The sequence below is a fragment of the Triticum aestivum genome, chromosome 3A (assembly GCF_018294505.1).
Source record: "Triticum aestivum cultivar Chinese Spring chromosome 3A, IWGSC CS RefSeq v2.1, whole genome shotgun sequence".
Classification (NCBI taxonomy): Eukaryota; Viridiplantae; Streptophyta; class Magnoliopsida; order Poales; family Poaceae; genus Triticum; species Triticum aestivum.
In genome coordinates, this window is record NC_057800.1 from 702,735,106 (window position 1) to 702,754,416 (window position 19,311).

Below are 19,311 nucleotides of genomic sequence, written 5' to 3' on the forward strand. Positions count from 1 at the left end.
TATAGTGGTAGTAGATAGTAGATAGATTCATATGCACCATCTGTTAGGAATCCATGGCTCTGATTGCAGCAGGGTGAACCTCCAGAGACTTTGAACAAGAGAGAGCGATCTTCTGGCTGCTTGTCTTATGCTAGGCTGCTTATTGGGTCGAATAATAGGGTCAACGTGCTTATCCATCCTAGGGCCAGCTAATAGAAAGGTTGAATATAAGATTCGATCAAATTAAGACCAGGATATAATATGCATTGTTGTGTAGATCAATTGTCCGGATATGCATTGTTGTGTAGATCAATTGTCCGGATATGCATTGTTGTGAAGATCATTTGGTCGGATATGCATTGTTGACAATGTTTTATTTTGTAGCCTTTCCGTGCGTGTAGTGTATTCTTGAAGTTGGAGAAGAAGAATTTCACCGTCATGCATTGTTGGTTGAAGTTAAATGGATAACCCAAGTGAAATCAATACATTGCCAAGACCGTCGCCCATGGCACTGAGGAAGAAATCGGTGATCCAACCTACCCAACAAAAGAACCACCCAAGAAGGTTAGAAGAGGGTTCCGAGGAAAGAAGTGGACGGAGGAGAGGGCAAAGCGAGATGGTGCGGTGGCATGGAAGACGGAGAGATTCAAGGATATCTTATCGAAGATGTAGGACAGAGGTTAAACATGTTGATGGCGCCGACCGAGAAGAAGCTCAAGTTCAAAGAGAAGAAGACCATGCTCGAAGAGAAGAAGGTTGAGATCGCAACTGCTTCGGAGGACGCGAAGATGTTGACCTAGCTTGAAGATGGAGGATTTAGATGATGAAGCAAGGATGACTGTGCAAGCCGTTCGTTTCAAGATGTTTAAGCATTATAAGGAAGAGCTCGAGGCAGCGGCAGCGACGGAGAAGGAGGCATAGGTGACGACGACATATTAAGCGTGGAGGCTCGGATTGTCGGTCTGAAGGGCAGAAAATCCATTTTTTTTCCACAAACTGTTGACTGATATTCTTTTTTGATGGGACATATAAAACCTATGCATACTTGCCCCCTTTTTGGTTGTGATCGGGGGCTGACGTGATCTGACGATCGTTTTATGATCATATGGATTTGAATTTGAAATTGTGCGTACTAGTGGACATTTAGGGGATAGCTTTTGATCGGCTCACACATCTATGTTCGTGGGCTGGCCCCTCAGTCCACAGACGGATGCGGTGTTCGGTTGAGATGCCTTAACGAATACTCCCTCCGTTCTTGAATATATGACCTTTTAGAAATTTTAATATGAACTACATGCGAAGCAAAATGAGCGAATCTACACTGTAAAATAGGTCTATATATATCCGTATGTAGTTCATAGAAAAATCTCTAAAAAGGTTTATATTTAGAAACGGAGGGAGTATAATTCAGATCCGATAGTATTATCTTAAAGGATTCTTTTCTATCGGACGCAATATGGAAAATGTTTGTAGTCGGTGCGCCGGCCGAAGCTTTGGCAAATCGCTTCACGCATGTCCGATCCCTGTGGACCGTGCGTGCCCCTCATGCAGGCACTGCCATCGCCGTCTGCCCCCACCCCCTCCCCGCGCAGGCACTGCTATGCGCCCCTCGTGCCGTTTGCGCCCCACAGGCCACCGCCCAGCGAGCTCACGGACGCCGTCTGGCCCCTTGTTGCCATGGACACGTACGTCGCCATGACCGCGCCCTTCGCCATGGCCGCGTGTGACGAGGCCAATCACGGGATGCCTCCGACCAACAGTGGTGCGACCAACGATGACGTACAAGGGGGACACTATGCTGTTGCAACCACTAATACTGGATTCGGCCGTCGCCAGCACTGGGGCCGAGCCAGGGGAGATGTCATGGCTGCCTGCTGGAATGGAAGTCCCCGTGCATACGCAATTGTTGCAACCATCACCTAAAACAACTTCAAAAGCTGTTGAAAGAAACTTCAACCATAGATAGGAAAAGCTTCAATTGGTACTACCCAACAAAGGAAAAGCTGCAATCATTTGACAGAAAAGCTTCAATCATATATAGAGAAAGCTTCAACCACGGCACCGCGCAAGCGGATAAGAATTGCAACAATTGACAGAAAAGCTTCAACCACTGATACGAGTGTTGCAACCATTGATAAAAAAGCTTCAAGCCTATATAGAAAATGCTTCAACCATCAACAGAGGAAGCTTCAACCAGCCACTATCAAACTGAAAAAGGTGCAACCCTTACGAGAAAAGCTTCAACCTTAGGTCAAAAAAGTTTAAACCGAAAGATATACAAAGTTTCAACCGGGCACTGGAAGATGAAAAAAATTGCTACCGTTTACAGAACAAGGTTCGATCGTAGATGAAAAAAGCTTCAATCTGCGAAAAAAGCTTCAACCGGCATGGGAAAAGCTTCAAACTGACGCGGAAATTGTGGCGAGCAGCAACGTTGAGAGCTGCACCGGCAGCACGACAGTGCATCAACGACAGTGTAGTGACGACGGCGGCTGCTAGGTGCTACAACGACACAGGGTGTCGGTGTGCTTCAAGACATCGTCATATTGTTTGCTACAAGGGGGCGACGGCTTCCTGCTGGACCGGGCCAAGACGGATGTTGCAACGGCGACCGGCGGCAACGAGGATGGCGATGGGGACGGAGAGCGCATCCAGCAGCGCCGGACTGCGATAGAAGCAGATCGATGTGAGTGGGGTGGTGACCGGTGGCCAGGGCGGATCAGACGGCTGGGGCTCGCTGTATCGGATGGGCTGGGGCGCGACAGACCGAACTGTTGGGCCAACGCGCCAGGGCTTAGGAGTGCCCCTGCAATATTGTATCTTCTTTAGCATGCATGACGATATGGGCGCAGAGATGTCCTTATCACACTAGAAGCGTCCATGTCTTTTTTCCACTACCGAGAGCTTCCCACAAGAGGAATAATTCCTTTCTATCTTTTTGATGAGTTTGGAGATAGCTAACGGTTCTTGGCACGCGGTGACTGCTCTCTCTTTTTAGTTAAAATCTGTTGATCCTATGCTTCTTCAAGGGTATTGATAGGCCAGCATTCCAGCAATTTCAAGTACGATATGTGCATTGTAAGCGCCACACCACACAACTAATATCCTATCTAATATCTGTGTGTAATTATTAAGCTACCTTATAGCTCACATCATTATAACGCTAGGCTCTTGCATGAGAGCCTACTCCCCTTACTTTTTCACATCTCTCTTCTTCACATCAACAAAAATGCTATAGCACACTATTTAAAATATTTGTTCATGTGTTTGGACCATGGTTTCCAATTTCAGTTTCAGAAAAATTTCAGCACCAACCGAAAATTCGAGTGATTTCAGTTTCCATTTCAGCCAAATGACCGAAATATTCACTTGAATTCAATTAAAAAAAATTAAAAATATTTTGAAAAATATTGGAATTGTTGTGCTATACTGAAATTTCTGAAATATTTTGGCCGAAACATAATACTTCAGTGCTTGCTGAAATTACTGAAATTCAATGAATTTCACCAAAATCTCACTGAAAGCGAAAACCATGGTTTGGACCGAAGTCCCTTAGAGCAAGTAATAAATCAGCTATGTAAGAAGGTTATAAGAGTTCGAATATTATTTTTCAGCTTACATGGAGGGGAGAGAAGAGGAGCCAGTTACAGAATAAGAGTCAGTTGCAGCACGTGCTCCTAGGCACTATGTGAGAGTGGAAGGTGGGCCATGTATTAATAAACTATCACATCTTTATATCTAATTATGGTACTTGGCAGCTATAAGTTTGGCTATAGATGACATGACAACGTTATATATCCATCAGCTAGCTATACTATTAACCATTCTCTTAGTGCATGACCTCTAATAAATTAGCGCATGACCTCTGCATGGAACTACTCTAACTAATTGCTCCCACTTTTAATATGTATCCAGATTGACACTCAGAGTCATCCGAATTGGTGTAAAAGCTTGCATCGACGTAACTCTTTATGACGAACTCTTTATTACCTCCATAACCGAGAAATATTTTCTTAGTCCTCTTAGGTAATTAAGGATAACTTTGACCGCTGTCCAGTGATCCGCTCCTGGATCCATATAGTACCCCCTTGCCAAACTCATGGCAAGGTACACAATATATTTGGTACACAACATAGCACACTTTATAGAACCTATGGCTGAGGCATACGGAATGACTTTCATTCTCTTTCTATTTTCTGTCGTGGTCGTGATTTGAGTCTTACTCAACTTTACACCTTGCAATACAGACAAGAACTCCTTCTTTGACTGTTCCATTTTGAACTACTTCAAAATCTTATCAAGGTATGTTCTTTTGAAAGTCCAATTAAGCGTCTTGATCTATCTCTATAGACCTTGATGCCCAATATATAAGCAGCTTCACCGAGGTCTTTCATTGAAAAATTCTTATTCAAATATCCTTTTATGCTATCCAGAAATTCTGTATTATTTTCGATCAACAGTATCCACATATAATATTAGAAATGCTATAAAGCTCCCACTCACTTTCTTTTAATACAAGCTTCTCCAAAAGTCTTATAAAACCATATGCTTTGATCACACTATCAAAGCGTATATTCCAACTCCGAGAGGCTTGCACCAGTCCATAAATGGATCGCTGGAGCTTGCACACTTTGTTAGCACCTTTATGATCGACAAAACCTTATGGTTGCATCATATACAACTCTTCTTTAAGAAATCCATTCAGGAATGCAGTTTTGATATCCATTTGCCAAATCTCATAATCGTAATATGCGGCAATTGCCAACATGATTCGGACAGACTTAATCATCGCTAAGATGAGAATGTCTCATTGTAGTCAACTTCTTGAACTTGTCAAAAACCTTTCGCAACAAGTCGCGCTTTGTAAACAGTAACATTACCGTCAGCATCAGTCTTCTTCTTGAAGATCCATTTATTCTCCATGGCTTGCCGATCATTGGGCAAGTCAACCAAAGTTCACACTTTGTTCTCATACATGGATCCCATCTCAGATTTCATGGCCATTTTGTGGAATTTGGGCTCATCATCGCTTCCTCATAGTTCGTAGGTTCGTCATGGTCAAGTAACATGACTTCCAGAACAGGATTACCATACCACTCTAGTGCGGAACATACTCTGGTCGACCTACGAGGTTCGGTAGTAACTTGATCTAAAGTTTCATGATCATCATCATTAACTTCCTCATTAATTGGTGTAGGCGTCACTGGAACTGATTTCTGTGATGAAGCACTTTCTAATTTGGGAGAAGGTACTGTAACCTCATCAAGTTCTACTTTCCTCCCACTCACTTCTTTCGAGAGAAACTCTTTCTCTAGAAAAGATCCATGATGAAGCTATGTACCTAGGGTAGGGTCATAGGCCTGACCTAGACACCCTCCCCTAGGACATCACCCTAAAACCAGAAGCATTCGAAGAGGAGTCATCATCCACTCGACCATGAGGACTTCCACTCGGAAGACTTGAAGTCACTCGACCGCGGAGACTGTCACTCGACCACCAGAATGTCTAAAGTCGCTCCGAACTACAATGGTTGGACATCACCTCATAGCTTTAATGGTCATTATGTCTCTTTATTTACTAGCGTTACCAGTAACGTCTCCCCTTTAATGTACCTTAAACCCTTTGTAATGTGGGTCGGCTAGGGTCCTGGCGCACTCTATATAAGCCACCCCCCTCCACAGGCACAAGGGTTCGCATCTCTTGTAAACACACACACACACACACACACACACACACACACACACACACACACACACACACACACACAATCCAGTCGACCGCCTCAGGGCACCGAGATGTAGGGATGTTACTTCCTCCGCGAAGGGCCTGAACTCGTAAACTCGTGTGTACAACTACTCCATAGCTAGGATCTTGCCTCCTCATACCTACCCCTCATTCTACTGTCAGTCTTAGATCCACGACAGTTGGCGCCCACCGTGGGGCAGGTGTCTTAGCAGTTTATTGGAGAAGTTGCGATTCTTCTGATTCCCATCATCATGGTTTCCGGCGGAGGATTGGCTGAGGGCCGTGAGATCCATCTCGGCGTGCTCGTCTTCATCGCCGATGATTCCGCTTGGCTCCACGAGGCTCCACTCGACGTCGAGGCGCTCCTCGTCCGCGGGGCGATGCACTTCTGCACATGCGTCCGCGGCGTCCTTCTTCGGCAGCCATCGACTCAGTATCAGTCAGCTCCTACGGCATCCTCGCTTCCCGTTGTCCGCCAGCGTCAGCGATCCGGTTGGTCGCGGCTTCAGCGGTGGATGAGACAGGCGGTGGCCCGCCAATCGACCACCTCACAAATTGCGGTGATCGAGCCCGATGAAACTCTCTACGGCCTGTTCGATCTGTCGACTGGCTCTGTCGAGACTGCATCCGAGTGCGACAACAGCGACCCCACGGCCGAAGTCTTGATGGTCAATGGACCACGCAGTCCTCCTGGCTTCGCCCATGAAAACGGTGGCGATGGCGTCGGCGACCCATCGCATGTTCACGAGGAGTACCGCCCCGAACCCCTCTCTTCACAGCGGAGGGAAGATCTTCGCCGCCGTAATATGGATGCACTTCACACTCCTATCGTTGGAGAAACCCTTGAGGCCCAGACCTTGGAGGAGGCGCGCCTAGCCAACTTGGCTGAGCGCACTCGACTAGAGAACCTCCAGCGTGCACTCGACGAGTGTGCTCGGTAGCGGATTCCCGAATCCAGTCGACGACAACTTTTTCCGCCTCCGACTCAGGTATACCGAACTCTGATCCAGAATCTAACGGCTGCAGCTCGAATAGCAGAGTCAATTCAACCTTCCCAGTCAGAAGCTGGCCGAGGTTTGATGCAGATCTGGACTTTACTCCGGGCAGCGGGAGAGCAAAACACAGCAGTATCTCAGTCGCGGAACATGATTCATAGCAGATCTGTAGTGGCAGACACTGTCCAATCTGCTCACAGCCAAGATCGCCTTTGCAGCGTGAGGAACGTGGGCACCGGCAAGATCAGTACAGGAACCGCGAGCAGTATGATCATCGACCCGACCACGATGGCCGTCGTCGAGTGCCCACGCCTCCTCCGAGGAGTGGGTCATACACGCCTCAGCGGCAAGATGACAGGCGCCCCCACAGCGGCGAATGAAGAATTCCGGTCGACCCCAGAGAGCCAGGTTTTGATGCAAGATCTATCCTCGTCCAAGGTCTGGTCGATAGGAACAAGGCTCACAGAGAAGGCCACGATAGAGATCATCCGACTGTTAGCAGGGTGCATGTCTCAGGACCCGAGTGTTTCAGCAGAGCCATCAGAGCATCAGTGATTCCTCCTAACTTCAGGTTGGCGACTGGAGTCAGTAAGTTCACCGGCGAGTCCAAGCCAGACACTTGGCTTGAAGACTACCGAGTGGCCGTGCAGATGGGTGGCGGCAATGATGATGTGGCTATGAAGCACCTCCCCTTGATGTTGGAGGGCTCAGCCAGAGCGTGGTTGAATCAGTTGGCTCCTGGCAGCATATATAGTTGGGAGGAACTTGCTCGAGTGTTTGTTAGGACCTTTGAAGGCACTTGCAAAAGGCTGGTAGGGTTGACAGAATTGCAGTGTTGCATCCAGAAACCGAATGAAACCTTGAGGGATTATATCTAGAGGTGGATCATGTTACACCATACAGTGGAGAATGTGTCAGATCACTAAGCAATCTGTGCCTTCAAGGAAGGCGTTAAGTATCGAGAGTTGAATCTGAAATTCAACCAGATAGGAGATATGACTCTGACTCGGATGATGGGGATTGCCACCAAATATGCCAATGGTGAAGAGGAAGACCGACTCCGGAGTGGCAAACACAAAACAGTCGCCCAAGAAATCGGAGGAGGGAATTCCAGTCAGAAACAGAAGCAAAAGGCCGAACCAGCTGCTCCTGGTGAAGCTTTAGCTGTTACCCAAGGAAAGTTCAATGGAAAGCCCAAAGGGACCTGGACTCCCAAGAAAGTTAAAGATCAAGATGGGAATGATGTGTTGGATTTACCATGCCATATTCATACCAAAAAAGATGAAGAGGGGAATTTCATTTACCCTAAACACACCACTCGACAGTGTCATCTCCTGATCCAGTAGTTCCGAGAGAAACAACCCAAGGAGAAGGAAAAGGACTCGGATAGAGGTGAAGATAGGGAAGAAGATGATGATGGTTTTCCCAATGTCAATTCCACACTGATGATTTTTGCTGATGTTGAAAGAAAAAGTCGATTGAAAGTTATTAACAGGGAGGTGAACATGTTTGCTCCGGCAACATCCAGTTATCTGAAGTGGTCCCAGACTGCCATCATGTTCGACCAATCAGACCACCCAGCGCATATAGCCACCCCCGGGAGGCAAGCACTGGTGGTCGACCCGGTTGTAGAAGGCACTCGACTGACTAAAGTGCTGATGGATGGAGGCAGTGGCCTGAATATCCTTTACGTTGAAACTTTGGAAGGAATGGGCATTCTGATGTCCAAGCTTAGTGAAAGCAACATGAGTTTCCATGGCGTCATACCTGGCAAGAAGGCTCAGTCACTCGGCCAGATCACCCTTGACGTGGTTTTCGGTGATTCCAAGAATTACCGCAAAGAGAAGTTGATGTTTGAGGTAGTGGATTTCAAGAGTGCTTACCATGCTATTCTGGGGAGACCCGCTTATGCACATTTTATGGCTCGACCATGTTACGTGTATCTCAAATTGAAGATGCCTGGCCCCAGAGGAGTAATCACTGTCACTGGCAATCGACAGAAGGCAGAAGAGTGCTTCCAGAAGGGCTCAAAATTTGCCGATGCACAGATGGCAGTAGTGGAACTGCACGAGTATCAGGAAAATGCAGATCCGACTGATTTGCTGCGAGCCAAGAAGCCTGCCACGGATTTTGCATTTCAGTCGTCCGGTGAAACAAAGACGATTCATATTCACCCGACCGACCCCAATGCTGCTCCGGCCCATATCTCAACAACACTCGATAGCAAATAGGAAGAAGCGCTCATCCAGTTCCTCCGTGAGAACTGGGACATCTTTGCATGGAAACCTTCTGACATGCCGGGTGTACCCAGGGGACTGGCTGAGCATCGTTTGCGAGTTGACCCAAAAGTAAAACCAGTCAAGGAACATCTTCGACGGTCCGCCGTCCAGAAGAGAAAAGAAATTGGCGAGGAAGTGTCTCGGCTCCTGGCAGCTGAGTTCATCCGAGAGATCTACCACTCCGAGTGGCTCACCAATGTTGTCATGGTCCCCAAGAAGGATGATTCACTTCGCATGTGCATTGACTTCAAGCATATCAATCGGGCCTACCCAAAAGATCATTTTCCTCTTCCCACATCGACCAAATTGTCGACTCGACTGCGGGGTGTGAGCGTTTGTCCTTCTTGGACGCCTATACCGAGTACCATCAGATCCGACTGTATGGACCCGATGAGATAAAAACGGGTTTCATCACTCCATTCGGAAGTTTCTGTTATGTCACTATGCCATTCGGCCTGAAGAACGCCGGAGCCACATTCATGAGGATGATCCACAAGTGTCTACTCACTCAAATCAGTCGGAATGTGGAAGCATACATGGATGACATTGTGGTCAAGTCACGTAAAGGTTCCGACCTGCTGGCTGACCTTGCCGAAACATTTGCCAACCTTAGAAGGTATGCTATCAAGCTTAATCCATCAAAGTGCACATTCGGAGTTCCTGGTGGAAAGTTACTCGGTTTCCTCGTTTCCGAACGAGGGATCAATGCTAACCTAGAGAAAGTTGGTGCCATTCTTCGGATGAAACGCCCTGTGCGTGTGCACGATGTCCAGAAGCTTACTGGTTGTTTGGCCGCCTTGAGTCGATTCATTTCTCGTCTCGGTGAAAAGGCACTGCCTATTTACCGACTGATGAAGAAGTCTGATAAGTTCGAGTGGACTCCTGAAGCTGATGCAGCGTTTGTAGAGCTCAAAGCCCTGATTTCCACCCAGCCGGTGCTTGCTGCACCAATCAGCAAAGAGCCTTTATTGCTTTACATTGCAGCCACTGGACAAGTTGTCAGTACAGTACTCACAGTCGAGCGGGAAGAAGGAAAAACTTATAAAGTTCAGCGCCCAGTATATTACGTTTCTGAAGTTCTGACTCCATCAAAGCAAAGATATCCCCATTATCAGAAGCTTGTTTATGGAATTTACATGACCACGAAGAAGGTTGCACACTATTTCTCTGATCATTCTGTTACAGTCGTCAACGACGCTCCATTATCGAAGATTTTGAACAACAAAGATGCAACTGGTCGAGTTGCAAAGTGGGCAATTGAACTCCTTCCCCTGGATATCAAGTTTGAAGCAAAGAAGGCTATTAAGTCCCAAGCAATAGCTGATTTCCTCACCGAGTGGATCGAACAGCAACTTCCATCCCAAATTCACTTGGAGCATTGGACCATGTTCTTCGATGGGTCCAAGATGCTGAATGGTTCCGGTGTTGGTCTCCCCCCGTGGTGACAAACTCAGTTATGTTCTCCAGATTCACTTTGACTCCTCCAACAATGAGGCTGAATACGAGGCATTTCTGTATGGGTTGCATATGGCCATTTCACTCGGCGTCCATCGCCTCATCACTACTAGGGAAAAGCCTATCAGTAGCGCCGGTTTTTGGCCTATCAGTAGCGCGGGTAGGCGTGCTACTGATAAGGCGCTACAGCTAATGCTTAGCAGTAGCGCCTACATGCACTCGCTACTGCTATATCTACTTAGTAGTAGCCCTTGCCTAGTCAAGCGCTACTGCTAATTACTAGTAGCGCTTTCGAAAACAATCTCTACTACTATTATTCCCTATTCCATTTCTCTTGAATTTTAGGTCGTATTCATATACCTGTATACAATTTTTCATACAGTAGCAATTTAGAGATTTTTTTACAGCATAATGAGTTATTAAATCACTAGGTGAAAGAACCTTGGATTAGTTTCAAGTGCATGGATCCAAAGTAACCAATGGTCAGTTTGGATCCATCCATTTGAAACTAATCGGCGGTTCTTTCACCCAATGACATAATAACTTATCATCATCATCATAATATCATTAACAACTTATCATAATAATACATCATTGTCACATAACTCCTCATAATCATCATTTTCGTCCAATGTCATATAACAACTTCATCACTAGTTATAATAACAACTCCTCCTCCTCATCATCATAGTAATCATAATCACTACTCCTACTCAGCATCACCATCAAGTCTAAGACATTGTAGTCATATATAATCAACACTAACTAATTGTTCTTAATACTTATGACCTACTCCTCTCTCCTAGCTAAAATACCATAAAACAGATAAACTGGTCCTTCACCATAATGGGGAGTGGACATAAACCTATCTCCAACTTGTGGCTTGCGCACATTCATTTTGTCTCCAATTATTTACGTGTGCGCATTCATCACTTTGCTCCATTCTTTGATTTTGAGCCTTCCATCATTTGAAGAAATCGAGTATGCAGTATGGTAAGCCTCCGAAGGAGTTGGTCGTAAGCTAACCATATGCATATCACCTTCAGTAAATAGCATATCAGGCACAACCTGCTGCGGGAGTCTCTGTTCAAAAATGGAATAGTAACATATATAGTTAGCAATGGTTTACTTAAGAATAATGTATGCAATGAAGTTACCATCATTAACAAAATCTTACCAAGTTTTTGGCAATGAAGTTATCATCAAGCAATGTATGGACTAGTGGCACGTATTTAGTATAATTTGGGCTGATAGAGTGACTGTTTTTGAAGGCCTCAACATCTTCTATGAATGAGACAAGATAACCTTTCTCCTCACAATTAAGCTTGGAGTCATAGCTGTAGTATGTGTTGTCTACTACCTTCTGAGTATTTCTTGTAGATAAGAAATAAGCTGAAAATTATAAATAAATAAGTTTAGTACGGATGAACACCAAATAGTTTTAAATTAACAACATAAATTACTGAACTTAACAAATTAGTTTGGCAAACTCACATCTAGGCAAAACTGGAGGCATATCCACATCCACCCAGATGTCGATATCATCATCATCATCATCATCATCATCATCATCATCATCATCATCATAATCTTCGGGACGAATATCAAATCTTATTCGCATTCCCTCCTCAAATCCATATGACTTGCAGAGAGCTTCCCAATTAGAGCAACCAAAATGGGAGGGATCGACCGCATTGTAGAATTTAACCAGAAACTCAAAACCATGTTTAGTTCTTAAGTGAGCCCTCCTCGTCTCCACATTCTCAAAGTCATCTAAACCAAAACCAAGCTTCTCCAATACATATGGTCTAGCATGGCACGGGATGTACTAATCGAATTGAAAGAAATCCATAAATTACACGTTGAACAAAAGAAGCACAAGTGATGATATTAATTACGATGAAATGCTTGTCGTTGCATATCGTACAAACATCGAAGGTCTCTTCCAGCTTCACGGTGAAAAACCTATCGTTTTGCAGGTGAGGAAACCTGTCGCACACACCTCGGTCATCGTAGCAGTACACACACTCCGGGATCCCATCGTCATCAGACATCTCCTGTGTTCAAAATTCAAAGATTATAACTCGACGGCAAAACCCAAAAAATCTGGCATGACCTTTGCTAAAAAAGGACATATTGAGCGCCTGAAATTTGCCGGAACGGAAATTAATCAACACTCCGGCAAAACATAGGCCACTTATCGATGGTCATTGCATTTCAATGGTTCAAAATATGAAAAAAACATTTGAAAATATCTTATATATAATCCTAACAGTAAATAAACTAGTTTTATTAACTACTTACTAAATAAACTAGTTTTATTAACTACTTACTAAATAAACTAGTTCTATTAAGCACTTACTAAATAAACTAGTTCTATTAAGCACTTAATATAAATAAACTAGTTATAATAATCACTTACTAAATAAACTAATTACCTATGATTTGCAAAAACAGAGACAAGGGAGGGAGGGAGGGAGGAGAGAGGAGGGGGAGGGGGCGGCCGGAGGAGGAGGAGGGGCCGGCCGGAGGAGGAGGAGGGAGGGGCGGTCGGAGGAGGAAGAGGGAGGGGCGGTGGGAGGAGGGCTGCCGGCGGAGGAGGGAGGAGGGGGCGTCCGCAGGCGGAGGGAGGAGGAGGGAGGAGGGCACGGTGGGAGGAGGAGGGACGGAAGGAGGGAGTACCTTGGTGGCGGACGGACGACGGCGGCGGCGGCGACGAACGACAATGGTTATCGGCGCGGGCGGGAGTGACTGAGAGAGGGAGAGTGAGTGAGAGAGACAGGGTCAGCCGTACGTGTGGGGATAAGGTAGGGTTAGTAGTAGCGCGAGCATGAGAAAGCGCTACAGCTAAGGAGAATAGCAATAGCGGGGTAAGGCATAAGGCGCTACTGCTATAACTAGCTGGACGGCGAGGTCATGGCAATGGGAGCAGCATCGCGGTTTAGAGATGACGCGCTACTGCTATTTTCTATTCAGTAGCGTGTTTTCACGGAACGCGCTGCTGCTAAATAGCAGTAGCGTCGTATTTTGAAGAGCGCTGCTGGTAATATTCTGTGTATAAGGTTTTCCCTAGTAGTGCATGGTCTATGGTGACTCGGATTTAGTGGTCAACCAGGTGATGAAGGAGTGGGACGTCAGAAGCCCAGCCATGACTGGTTATAGCAATTCAGCAAGAAAGTTAGAAAAGAGGTTTGAGGGGTTAGAGCTCCATCACATCCCTCGACTGAAAAATCAAGCAGCCGATGATCTGGCAAAGATAGGCTCCAAGAGAGAAGCCATTCCCAGTAATGTGTTCCTGGAGAATATTCATACACCTTCAGTTCAAGAAGATCCCTTCACTGAAGAGCCCCCACAGCCGAAGAGTGCCACCGATCCGACTGAAATCGAGATTCCAGCCGTGGTCGACTTGATCATGGAAGTTTTGGTCATCACCCCCGATTGGACAGTACCATATATGGCATACATTCTTAGAAGGGAACTCCCAAAATATGAAGAAGAGGCTCGACAGATCGTCCGTCGATCTAAGGCCTTTACTGTGATAAGAGGACAGTTGTTCAGAGAAAGTGTGTCTAGAGTTTGCCAGAAATGCATAACACCTGAAGAAGGTCGATTGATCCTCAATGATATCCACTCGGGGACCCGTGGTCACCATGCGTCCTCTCGGACCATTCTGGCCAAAGCATACCGAGCGGGATTTTACTGGCCTCGGGCAAATGAGATGGCACAAGAAACAGTCGACAAATGTGAAAGTTGCCATTTTTACTCCAACATGTCTCACAAGCCCGTGTCAGCCCTAAAGACCATTCCACTCGTCTGGCCTTTTGCTGTTTGGGGATCGGATATGGTTGGACCTTTGAGGACTGGCAGGAGTGGATTCACTCATGTGCTTGTAGCAGTCGACAAGTTCACCAAGTGGATTGAAGCCAAGCCTATCAAGAACCTTGATGCCAGTACTGCTGTCAGCGTCATCAGAGAGATACCATTCAGATATGGTGTTCCACACAGCATCATCACTGACAACGGATCAAACTTCGATTCTGATGAGTTCAGGACTTTCGGTGCTTCACAAGGTACTCGAGTCAACTATGCCTCAGTTGCCCACCCCCAGTCGAATGGGCAAGCTGAAAGAGCTAATGGATTGATTCTCAAAGGACTGAAACCCCGACTGATGCGTGACCTCAAACACGCAGCAGGAGCCTGGGTCAATGAACTTCCATCAATATTATGGGGATTGAGGACAGCTCCCAATCGGTCGACTGGCAGAACCCCATTTTTCTTGGTTTATGGAGCCGAAGCTGTACTTCCGAGTGACTTGCTCCACAATGCACCCCGAGTCAAGCTTTTCTCAGAGGAAGAAGCAAAACAAGCACGGCAGGATGCAGTTGACCTCCTGGAAGAAGAAAGAGAGATGGTCCGATCAACCATCTATTAGCAAGACCTGCGTCGATTCCATGCCAGAAACGTGAGATGTCGAGCATTTCAAGAGGGAGACTTAGTTCTCCGAGTGGATCAGCAGAAACCACACAAGCTTGCTCCCTCTTGGGAAGGCCCCTTCATGGTCACCAGAGTGCTCCACAATGGAGCGTACCACCTCTACGACATCGAGCACAAGAAAGACGAGCCACACGCCTGGAATGCAGAGCTGCTTCGCCCCTTTTATACTTAAGCACTCTGTCTGTTGAGATGTAATAAGAAGCACCTTTATAGTTTGTTTATCAAAGACAAGAATTTTTTGCAGTCTCCCAAAATGATTGTTGATTGCTTATGTTTGTTTTTGAGATCCCCTAGTGGGTGGCTTAGCTGCGAATCCGTTTCGCCTAAGTTAAAAAAAATCCTACCAAGTGTCGAGCAAACCTCTCACTCGATGGCTTAGCCACGAATCCGTTTCACCTAAGTTTCAAAAAATCCTACCGAGTGATGAGCAAGCCTTTCACTCGGGGGCTTAGCTGCAGTCCAGTACTCGCCTAAGTTAAAAAAATCCTACCGAGTGATGAGCAAGCCTCTCACTCGGAGGCTTAGCTGCAGTCCAGTACTCGCCTAAGTTTCAAAAATCCTACCGAGTGATGAGCAAGCCTCTCACTCGGGGGCTTAGCTGCAGCCCAGTACTCGCCTAAGTTTCAAAAATCCTATCGAGTGATGAGCAAGCCTCTCACTCCGGGGCTTAGCTGCAGTCCAGTACTCGCCCAAGTTGAAAAAATCCTACCGAGTGATCAGCAAGCCTCTCACTCGGGGGCTTAGTTGCAGTCCAGTACTCGCCTAAGTTGAAAAAAATCCTACCGAGTGATGAGAAAGCCTCTCACTCAGAGGCTTGGCTGCAGTCGAATACTCGCCCAAGTTTCAAAAATCCTACCGAGTGATGAACAAGCCTCTCACTCGTGGGCTTAGCTGCAGTCCAGTACTCGCCTAAGTTGAAAAAATCATACCGAGTGATGAGCAAGCCTCTCACTAGGAGGCTTAGCTGCAGTCCAGTACTCGCTTAAGTTTCAAAAATCCTACCGAGTGATGAGCAAGCCTCTCACTCCGGGGCTTATCTGCAGTCCAGTACTCGCCTAAGTTTCAAAAATCCTACCGAGTGATGAGCAAGCCTCTCACTCGGAGGCTTAGCTGCAGTCCAATACTCGCCCAAGTTTCAAAAATCCTACCGAGTGATGAGCAAACCTCACACTCGGGGGCTTAGCTGCAGTCCAGTACTCGCCTAAGTTTCAAAAATCCTACCGAGTGATGAGCAAACCTCATACTCGGGGGCTTAGCTGCAGTCCAGTACTCGCCTAAGTTTCAAAAATCCTACAGAGTGATGAGCAAACCTCACACTCGGGGGCTTAGCTGCAGTCCAGTACTCGCCTAAGTTTCAAAAATCCTACCGAGTGATGAGAAAACCTCACACTCGGGGGCTTAGCTGCAGTCCAGTACTCGCCTAAGTTTCAAATATCCTATTGAGTGATGAGCAAACCTCACACTCAGAGGCTTAGCTGCAGTTTAGCACTCGCCTAAGTTGAAAAATCCTCTCCGCGGAGCTGCGCCACAAGTACAATGTCCGCTCCATCCCTATCCGCAAGGATGATGATGTGCAGGTCGACTGCAATCCTCTCCACAGAGCCGCGCCACAAGTACAATGTCCGCTCCATCCCTATCCGCAAGGATGACGAGGTGCATGTCGACTACAATCCTCTCCAAGGAGCTGCGCCACAAGTACAATGTGCTCTCCATCCCTATCCGCAAGGATGACAAGGTGCAGGTCAACTGGGATATCTCCTTCAGAGTTGCATCTCAAAGAATATTCCGAGTGAAGAACAAGTTCCGCTCGAGGACGAACACAAGCATATGTAGAAGATAAACCAAGATCGGATAAAATCTCAAGAGTTTTAGGACGAAGATAAAAGTACTCGGGCGTCAGGCCCGAAGGAGTTTAACGGTTACAAAAACCACTTGGCATTCTGAAGCAAATTTAAAGCAATTTTAAGTATCAAGTTCGTTCACTTGGTAGGAGGAGGACTTCCAGGCTCGACGAACTCGTCCAAATCAATCTCGTTAGCGATCCAAGTGGCAGCAGCAATGTAAGTCTCCATGAAGGACTGGAAGTCATGCCTTTTTGTGTTGGCGACCTTGATCGCCACCAACTTCTCTTCTCGAGCTTCTTTGAAGTGGACCCTGACCAGTGACAGATCCACGTCAGCACTGCATCGGGCAGAGGACTTCTTCCTTTCCTGCACTCGACTAGGGACCTCATTGAGTCGAGCCATCAGAGACTCAAGATCATTCTGAAGCGTTGCCCTTGGCCAGAGTGATCCATCAATGCGTGACACCGCCACCTTCAGACGAGCAAGATAGCTGGTAACACTGGCAACACGAGACTCCAGTCGAAGCACATTCATAGCAGCCTCATCACCGGCTGGAGAAAGGATTGGATCCAAACCCGTCTCGATCCGCCCAGTCTCCTCTTCAAAGTTTTGGCAGAATTCTGAAAATTCAAAGATTTAATAAGTCGACTGGTCAGGATTAACTTGGAAACAGCAAAGCAGTCGAATTAAAAGTGATACCTTCGAGCATAAGAAAGAGCTTCTTAGTGAGGGTTTCCAGATAAGCTTCTAAGTCATTTCTCTTGCGAGCCATGTCTTCCAGCTTCTCGTTCAGAGCCACCTTATCCTTCTTCAGTCGAGTCACCTCTCGGTTGGATTCACTGAGAGACGACTTCAGCTTGCTTACTTCCTCTTCCAGCGCTCCGACTGAAGCCAGCTTCTTATTAGCAAGGGCAATCTTCTCTTGAGCCTCCTTTTGCGCAGCTGCAAGGTCCACATCCTTCTTTTCCAGAGCCAACCTCATTTTCTCTGCAAAATAAGCATTCAGATCAAATAGAAGAACTAAGGGATAATTTGAAGGATGGTCGGGACAAGCAGTCGACAGGCAAGTTACCTTCCGTACCAGCAACTTCATCTTGAGCCTTCTAAAAGTTCCGTTGAGCCAACTCCAGATCAAGGTTGAGTTGCCTCTACTTTTCCTCAAATTCGACGAACTTGGAGATAAGCGTACACGATTTCTATAGTGAGTAAAAGACCCCAACCGACTGCCAGCAGTCGACTGCGGTCTCGGGGACTACATCCAGTGGGTGCACTTAGCATGCCCCCACTGGTTCGGATCCCACTCGACATGGTCCGCTCAGGCCGAGTAAAAAAAAGGTGCTCAAACCCCAGCCGACTGCCAGCAGTCGACCGCGGTCTTGGGGACTACACCCAGTGGGTGCACTTAGCGTGCCCCCACTGGTTCAGAGCCCACTCGACGTAGTCTGCCCAGACCGAGTGGAAGAAAGAAAAGAGACAAAAAGTGCTCAGACCCCAGCCAACTGCCAGCAGTCGACTGCGGTCTCGGGGACTAGACCCAGTGGGTGCACTTAGCGTGCCCCACTGGTTCAGATCCCATTCGACCAGACCAAGTGGAGGAGTGCAAATAATAAAGACGACAAAACACCCAGTGAGTGTACAGATTCGAAGCAGACAATAAGAGATTGTGCGAAGGAAAATATTCAGGTAGCATATCCTAATAAGACAAGTTCAGTCGGAAGTCAACTTACCTGGACATTGGCTCGAAGAGCCGCGCTGGCATCGTAAGCAGCCTGGCTATTGTTGTGCACCGCCTTCATCCGCTCCATCATTACGCCAGCATGCCGGATAGCCTCCGCAGCGGCGTCCGACTGGCTTTCCGGAACATGATAGGTGGTGAAGAAGGGGACACTACAAAAAAGACACATCCGTGACATTTTGGGCCGAACGAATTTTTTTCCTGTGATACATATGACACTTACATGAAGATAATTGTGACAAAACCCGGTATCATCATAGATGTGGTGGGCTCCTACTTCTATGACAAAAAATCTTGATAGAAAATGGGCTTTTTGTCCTGGACGGGCCGGAGACGCAGCTGCATGACATTCTTTGGGCCGTCCATGACGGAAAAAACCGTGGTAGAAGCGAGGGGGAGGAAAATTTCGGGGAGTTCCCGGTTATGATGGGAGGTCGGGGACCGAGCGATGCGCGTTTCTCTCGTACACGTACGCGCGTGCGTGCGAGGCGTTGGCTCTAACTGAACCCGAGCGAGGCGTTGGGCTCTAACTGAACCCGAGCGATTGCACTGTAGGCTACGCATTACTGAACCCGAGCGATCGATCGATCGATGTTAACTGAACCCGATCGAGCGATTCCTTCGCTACTACTGTTAACTGAAGCCGATCGATGCTGCCTCTAGGATGAACAGTGAGCGTTGCAGGGGGGGTTGGATGAACAGTGAGCGGTGGCGTTGCCTCTGGATGAACAGGACCCCGTGGTGTGGTGGAGGGCTGGTTGGACAGTAGACGGTGGAGGGGTGCC